The sequence below is a fragment of the Eurosta solidaginis genome, chromosome X (assembly GCF_040869045.1).
Source record: "Eurosta solidaginis isolate ZX-2024a chromosome X, ASM4086904v1, whole genome shotgun sequence".
NCBI classification, from domain to species: Eukaryota; Metazoa; Arthropoda; class Insecta; order Diptera; family Tephritidae; genus Eurosta; species Eurosta solidaginis.
This window is the reverse complement of record NC_090324.1, coordinates 47,584,087-47,592,787: the sequence shown is the minus strand read 5'-3', so window position 1 is coordinate 47,592,787 and position 8,701 is coordinate 47,584,087. Positions and strand designations below refer to the sequence as shown.

Here is an 8,701-nt window from a genome sequence, read left to right as displayed (position 1 = left end):
AAATCCCGCTTTCGGTATTATGAGCTCAGACTCAGCTGATTCATTTTATTGGATACGTGTGATTTTGGCTTCGAATCGTGGTACACTTATGAAACTTGGTATATCACCAATTGTGACGTCCGGTTTTATTATGCAACTGCTGACAGGTGCCAAATCATTGAAGTCGGTGATACGCCTAAAGATCGTATTTATTTAATGATGCCCAAAAATTACTTGGCCTGGTCAAGCTATCGTCTATGTTATGACTGGCATATATGGTGATCCATCGGAAATTGGCGCTGGTGTATGTTTGCCAAATATTATACAACTATTTGCTGCCGGCTTAATTGTATTTTTGCTGGATGAGCTGCTGCAAAAAGGATATGGCTTAGGGTATTTCATTGTTTATTGCCACAAATATTTGTGATAAAATTTATTTAAGTGAACCTATCATTGCTCAAAACTACTACAGCGACTACAACCACTTGACGGGTATCAATGGTAAATTGCCGCAATTTGTCATCGTTTTTAAACGTGCTAAATGTAATAGGATCTTGCAATGCAGATGATGCTCATGCAACTGTAATAGCTTCTTCAACTATAGGATTCGGGCCAGATTTTTCTGGTTTCAATTTCTTTAATTGTTGTGTTACATCAAATTGTATCGCGTTGATACCGATGTGCCGTGTAGTTGGAACATTAACAGACTAACGACTTTGGTAAAGCTTGGTGCACTACTTACAACAACTGGTGTTGCTGTAATGGTAAGCCGGGCGATCCTATTTGCTTTGAGTTAATGGCGCCATTTGTTTGTGTTGGCACAAAGTTGCGTAAAGCCGGCGGCGGTATTGGTGGTGGTGGAATTGGTGCACGTTGAGCTGGTTGTGCTGTTGTGGCCGAGTTTGTTATAGAACTGGCGCTTAACGAAGTCATATGTGGCTGTTGCAATTTTTGCTGAACTTGATTTTGGGTATAGACGCAATAATTGGCCGCACTTGACTCGGAACAAATAAATTACTTGTAGGCTGTGTCGCTTATTTGGGTATTTCTGCTCCGAGCCGCGACAATTCACCCTCGATTTGCTTACGTTTGGTACCCATTTTTCTTGTACAAAATGCGTCGAATCCAAATACAGTCTCTTAATTCCTAAATTAAAATAGTGAGGAATATATTCGTATATACTAAACATAAATGATTGGGAAACTGTAAAAAAAAACTAATAATATAGGTTTCGACAACCTAAAAAAACGTATGTTAATAAATGATCCCAAATGAAATCAACAGTTTTACAAAAGATAAAAGAAAATCGGCTTTTGTTGAGCAAGTCATAGATAGTACAAATTATGACCTCGACAATTCAAAAATATAGATTACTCGTTTCGGATGCACACCTGATATAGATGGCAATGATATGGCAGGCCATAATCAGCACCAGCTGCATCCGCCCGAGCATGTTCATTCGCGGTATGATAGGATTAATAATCGGAAAACACCCATTCAATCCAACACTTTGGTCGAGGAGCATCTGGGTGAAAAAGGTGTAATTTGCTTAGAAGATATTATACATGAAATTTATACCGTGGCACAGTGTTTCGTGTAGAACAAGCTAGCTGAACAAAAACAAAGTTCTTATTCCAAGAAAAGTGTAATGAGAAATGAAAGAAAACAAACAAAATAACGGGATGTTTGCTTTTTTTATATTTTTGCTCATATATATTGAGTAATTGAAGTAAGAAGGCAGGAGTGGCCGTAAAATGCATTGATTAATTTGCAAAATTCTTGTTGAATATTAAGATAACATATTTCTTTTAAGTGAACACTTTTATATAATGTTTTTGATGGATTCTAAGCTCGAAGGTAAGTAAAATTTTTTAATAGTAATTCTTTCACAATTAGAGTATTTTCAATATATTTAACATTCCGTTATTAAGAAGAAAAGGTATTTTTCCCTTATATTTTTAACTTTAGGGACAAAAAAGTTACATACATCCGCGTACATCCGGGCTTAATTTTACATATGTTATAGTCGCAAGTATTCTCTAATAGTCGAAAGAAAAAACCATTGCGAATTCTTTGAACATCTATTTTAAATTTTTTTTTTTTTTGTAGATTTAGTTATCTCTACATATCAAATAGGATGTATGTACGTACCAGCTCCGACGAGATATTTGAACCTTTAAAGCTGATCTACAAACGGCAAAACCAATTCCCTGGTACAGGGAACAAACAAGTAGCCATAAAACCTACAAAAATAAACGCGCAAGGTCAACAAGAGCATACCAAAAGCAAAAAGGCGAAGATCATTGACTTCAACCTGCCACAACCTACAACACCAGTCACCAAGGCATAAAAACAGATACATACAATGGATTGATGAAGATAAACCAAAACCAGGTTTCGGCAATACCAATGACGGCAACACTGCTCGTAGGTTTTCGAAAATTCTGAGGCTGGTGCTGAGATTACGGGATTGGATGTAACGCTCATCAAAAGAATCGACACTCTCCTTCGCGCATTAGATTCTGGGTACAATATAAATATCCAAAGATTTGAAAAATTTGCGGTCGAGACTAAGAAACTATACATAGTTCTCTATCCATGGTTTAATATGCCTGTTACAGTTCATAAATTCTTAGTGCATAGTACTGATATTATAAAATCAGCAATTTTACCTATTGGTCAACTTTCTGAGGAAGCACAGGAAGCCCGTAACAAAGATTTGAGACGATTCAGGGATGATAACATACAAAAGCAGTTGCGTGAAGCCACGAATAGAGATCTTATGAATATGTTGGTTATAACATCGGATCCTTTAGTTAACAGTTTTAGGGAGATACCTAAGAAAATATTTAAAAGTCTGACTTCAGAAGTCTTAAATTTACTGTCCCCCGATAATGTTGAGGAGTCAATAAATACCCCAGTTGTTTCAAGCTTTCACAGTAGTGTTGCTGATGTTCATGACTATTTCACAAGTGACTCATCCAATGAAAGTGATGATAGCGAATAATAACATAATTATAAAAGATAACCTACCCTAGAACTTTTTGTTGGATCAGGTTTTATTCAATTTAAATCTATTGTCTTTTCTACTTTGTATGATACTTTACTTTTAAGTTTTTGTAATAAGTAATTTTCACATAATTAATTTAATTATTTACATTGTTATTATTATTTTTGTAATTGGCGGCCACCGTGGTGTGATGGTAGCATGCTCCGCCAACCACACCGTATACCCCGGGTTCAACCCCCGGGCAAAGCAACATCAAAATTTTAGAAATAAGGTTTTTCAATTAGAAGAAAATTTTTCTAAGCGGGGTCGCCCTTCGGCAGTGTCTGGCAAGCGCTCCGAGTGTATTTCTGCCATGAAAAGCTCTCAGTGAAAACTCATCTGCCTTGCAAATGCCGTTCGGAGTCGGCATAAAACATGTAGGTCCCGTCCGGCCAATTTGTAGGGAAAATCAAGAGGAGCACGACGCAAATTGGAAGAGAAGCTCGGCCTTAGATCTCTTCGGAGGTTATCGCGCCTTACATTTATTTTTTTTTTTATTTTAATTCACTTTTACATTCCTGACTGGTACTATGAAAATAATTCTGTAAAAATTGTAGTGCCAGGATAAATACTCAAATAAATACAAAATATGTATGTACATATGTACAGCCACTCACATAAATAAGTAGACACCCGTTTTTGGATAATTCTTACAATTTTTGCTTTCGCAAATTAATTCTAACTAATTTCCCATAAAAAAATTTGTCAGATCTATAACAAAAACTAAATTATATTTAAAAAATTCGACGAATTTTCATAAAAAATTTTAATTTTTTTTCCGAATTTTTAGAATTTTTTAGAGTATTGAGAATTGTATTCCATTCAATTTAAGTACAATAAAGATATTCTTAAGTACTTTAAATTTTTTTGGATCTATGTCACTTATTCACTTGAGTTACTGTATATGAAATAAGCAAATGTATGCATATGAAGTAAAATTTTGGAAAAAAATAAAAAAAAAGAACATATGGCTGAAAAAAATGACGTAGTTGTAATAAATGACTACATATGAAACGGAAAATCTCATATAATAATTTTGTCCATCTAGCTTGTTCTACACGAAACACTGTGCGTGGGTCCAAACTTTGTTGCCGTGAGAGAATTTTTGTTCCTTTTTGCTTAAAGCTCTGAGAGATGGCTTTAAAAATAAAGTGCCATATGCAATGTTTGAAGTATTTTATTTGTGGTGGCGTCGAAAATCTTTTGCCTGCGTGCCTCATAACCAATAGTAGTTTTTTATTAATTTTGCTAGAATCTTTTGTGTCTTGAAACTTCGTGCGCAGAATAGTTTGTTTGATGCGTTTCGCTAAACGCTCAGCTTTCAAATTGCCCATTGCGAATGATTCGGGCCGTCGGAATTTATGGTGCTTCTTGGCAGCTGCAACTCTTTTTGGTTTTTAAAGCTTTCCGTTGTTCAAGTGTAGCTTTGTCAGCAAGTATACGGCGCTTGCGATGCGCTGGGAACGACACAGTTTTGCCAGGTAACTTATTAGGTACCGCGTGTTTGTCAGACATTTTGATGATTCAACTAACAGATAAATATACAACTGCCAAAATTGTAAACACGTGCAGTAGTTGAGTGGCGATGAGGTACTGTTAAGAAGTGCAACACAGCAACATGTAGGTTACTGCGAATCGACACTACCCGCGAGTTAGAACTATTTCAGGGTTTATTGCCTGACTTTAATCTAAACTCTACCAAAACTTTGGAATTACCAACAAGGAACAGTTTCGATTATATATTAATGGGTTTGTTAATGAATTTATCAATGAATACGAACATGCTGCAAACAAGAATCGGTGTACTTTGCCAAAATCATGCGCAACAACCTTTTTGTGGGAACAAGCTCACTCTCATTGGAAGTTTTATCAAAGCTATATAGTTTAAGTGCATTATTGGATAGCAAATGTGTTGATCTTTACAATCAAATGCCACCAGTGCGCAAAAAATTTCCTTTAGCTGTAAGAAGCGCACATCATATTGATGCGCAATATGATTTGCCAGAAGAAATTTAGCGATTACAAGATAATCAACAGCTTGAAATACCTAAACCAGAATCAAAACCATTCTTGCTTTCCAATCGGACACTATCCACGCTTTCAAGTAATAAACCAAGGGATATTTACATTCTTAGCCGTTTACTGACATGTACACATGAATGATTTTTACGTTGTTAAATGTGAGTAGTGATCAGTTACGATAAAAAAGTGAAGAATATGAAAGTAAAGGACTGAAGGTCATTGAACAATAAAAAAATTAAATGGCCAACTTGCCCTGCAATGAAAAACAGAAAAGTTAGATTTACAGTAATTTATTGAAATAGAACAAGTGGGTTAGTAGACCACGATGCATCTGCCACTTTGATGCGCGCTGCTTCCTTTTATAGACTTGTTGCTCCGCTGCCTTGGGGTGCGCAGTATTTGGTACGCTGGCTTAGGCCACAGCTTCTCACGGTTGACATCCACTGAGGTCTTGTGCAAGTTTTTCACAATCGCGTGAAACATAATTTGCTGACGCTACTGTCTGGCCCTGTTGGTATGATTCTTATTGATGTGCAAGTATTTCACAATCGTGTGAAACATAATTTGCTGACGCTACTGTCTGGCCCTGTTGGTATGATTCTTATTGCGTAACCATTAGTACGTGGTACTAAACATGAACTTGGTTTCCCACAGGTGTATATGGTGAAATATCATTGGCCTTGAATTAGGGTATTGGGTTGCAAAATGGTATGACTGCAATTATGTTGATATAGCGGCACGTGTACAGGTAGAGTGTGGGAATGGAATGAGTTTGGTGCCGCAGCGTGTTAACTCCTCCCCTTTTAAATATCTGCGTCCCGCAGATAAGTTGGCGAAGGGGGTTTCTCGATCCTTCGACTAAATCGGTTCTCGATTTTTATTTCGGGTAAGTGGATCCTTGCTGTGAGTTCCCTCCAGATAAACCAAATTAGTATCATGAGTAGTAGTAGTCCTGATCCCTCGGATAGCATGAGCCAATTCGCCTCAGACTTAAGGACTTTCAATATTTTCAAGTTGTCTTTTGCCATTCCAGGTACCAGATCGAGGTTTAAAGCCATGGTGTGGTTCGTGACACTAGTTAGGATTGGTGAGAGCACCTGAACTCCTGAGGTGGTAATGCTTGAATATTTCTAGTTATTGATCACTACCGTCTCATTGTCTACCTGTAGAATATAAGATTAATAAGTTAAGATTAGCAGTGGTTTTACCTGAACTTATGGTGCCAACGAAATTGTCCAGGAAAATTGTATCCTCTTTGATTATTTCGATGGTGGATGCGTTGCTTGTTAAGTAAGGGCAACTTGTTTCTCCGCCCTTGAGGAGGCGCGCCAAACAACCAGCCTCCGGTAACAATTCCAAGGATTTCCTTTCGCATACCATTGCAGAGGATATGTGCAAACAATCTCCCTTTATGCCATACGTCTGCCGTTTTCTTATAAGGATAGTTTTGTAGGCCAATTCTATCCGATGGCCCCTCTGAATATTAGCTCGTGTGATAAGATAATTTAATCTTTCTTCTGTGACTTTAGGCAGAGATAAAACATACAGCAATAGCGTGTTGTTATTGTAGATCGATGGTTTACTATACTCGATGGCTTCGATGGCATTACTGTATGGAAGGATGTCGATCTCGCCAACAAGCTGGTTAACTTCTTCCTTGCTTAAAAGATTGCTGTTGACGATGCCAGCTTTGACCATTTGGCAGGCGCGTATCAGCTCGTTTATATCTTCCTCCAGAATGGTTATTTTGTTTTGGACATCCTGTTCGAGCCTTTCCCTGGTTCTCCGCTCAACGACGTCATTTGTGATCGTCACAATGGTGTTTAGCTTCTGCAATAATTCCTTTGTTTTCTTGAAGATTGTGTTATTTACCTTATATTGTCTGTTATTATTTTGATTAAGGGAGTTCTCGTTGCTGAGGGCCTTATCCCAGTCGGTGGCTTCTGGTGATCCAGCTACCCATTTCCAGGCAGACCCTATCCAATTAATGGATTGCTTCGATCTCGCAAAGTAGTGCCCTCTTAGCTCGTTCAAATGCATGTGAATTCTATTTAGTTGGAACAGTAGTACCTCCGTTGTTGTTGTTGTTTCATTGAGGTTGATTAATGACCGCTCCAGTTGAGCCGTTGCCAAGTCATAGCGCTCCAAATCTATTATGTGAATGAGCTTAAAGTGTCCACCGATGATCCAACCGTACCCATCTCGTATAGAAGCCAATGGTGAGTCTATTTTAAATATCTCATAACATTGCGCGGTTGCGCAGAGGCAGATGCTATGAATTATAGTAATATTAGTAAAAATTTTATCATCTTAGTGTCTATTTTGCTAAGCTAGTCTATGAAATTTCAAACAGTAATTCATTCATACAATAAATTTCTTAAGAATATTCTAGGAACTTATCCTTATTCGAGTTGCATAGTGGAAGGTGAATTAGTAAAAGCTGGTGAAGTCTATTATTTTAAGAAGCTTTTTCTATTTCCATTAGTTGGGAAACCAGTAGTGAAGTAGTTGGTTATATTAGTTGCAAATTTCTAATTCGACTAGTGTTATTGGTTATGGAAAAATTTAGAATTGTTAATTTGTTAGTAAATTTCATGCAAACAAATTTTTTTCTTTTTCTTTTTTTGAGAGACAATATCCATTCCCTTTTTTTTTATATTTTTTCTTTATTTTTTTTTTATTTTTTTATTTTGGCGTTTCTTTTTACGCATGTTTGCCGCCTTTTTCGCAGCTTATACTTGCATTCATTTTGCAATTTATATTTTGTGACGCATATTTTTTCATTTGCATTGGAATGTAGGTGTTAACTTGACTATGGAAGGTTCGCGTTGATCCCGTAAGCGTTTATAATTGCAAACGACCTACTCATGGCTCGGATGACTTCACGCAAGTAAGCAGAAGATTATTTTGGGGGAATTGAACCCCTCCGAATCAGTTATCCCACACCAGTGAGAAAAAAGGAATTGAACCACTATAACTTCAACGGCTACAGGCGCGTTAACGCTCGCATCCGGACCTCCGGATTCTAATGATCTTAAGCTTCTCATTAACCTCTTGACCAATGTTATCTTATACGTTCTTTACATCCACTTTGTGGAATTTTTTTACACTTTCCGTGGTAATGGTCACATTTCTGTTTCCGGCAGCGGCTTCTTTTTATAGAGAGCCTTTTGTTTCCCTTTTATTTGTTTGTTGGCGATGAATAATTCACCACCACTATTAAAGTTCCGAGGAGGCGGGCGGGTTATATTGTTCCTTGCATTTCTACTCTCTTGTTCGTGGAATAAGAGAGCCTTGATATTTGCGTGCATTTGGTCGCTAAAGTCTCTTAGGCCTTGATAGTTTATTCTAGCCGTTCTGTTAAAGAACACATCCACCGGTTTTTGTTATAGAGTGGATAGTATTGTTGTATCTATCTACAACAATCGCCATCTTCTCTTTGGGAGTCATTCTGGGAAGATCCTTAGACAAGCATCGATAAATTTTTATCAGGGTTGGATGGCCTTTCCACCTGACCATTGGTCTCGCTCCGTTTGTGTAGGCGTCTGGTAGATTTCAATCCCGAGAGACCTAATGTAATTGAGAACCAGTGTTGTTAGGAACCCCTCTCGTTGTCCATGACCAAGGTTTTTGGCACGGAAAAATAATGCA

The 8,701-nt window shown here is 37.5% G+C and overlaps 1 pseudogene; it reads right to left on the bottom strand.

The window, feature by feature from the left end:
• Positions 1 to 234: 234 nt before the first annotated feature.
• LOC137234911 (uncharacterized) lies at positions 235 to 1,079 on the bottom strand (annotated as a pseudogene).
• Between the last annotated feature and the right edge of the window lie 7,622 nt (positions 1,080 to 8,701).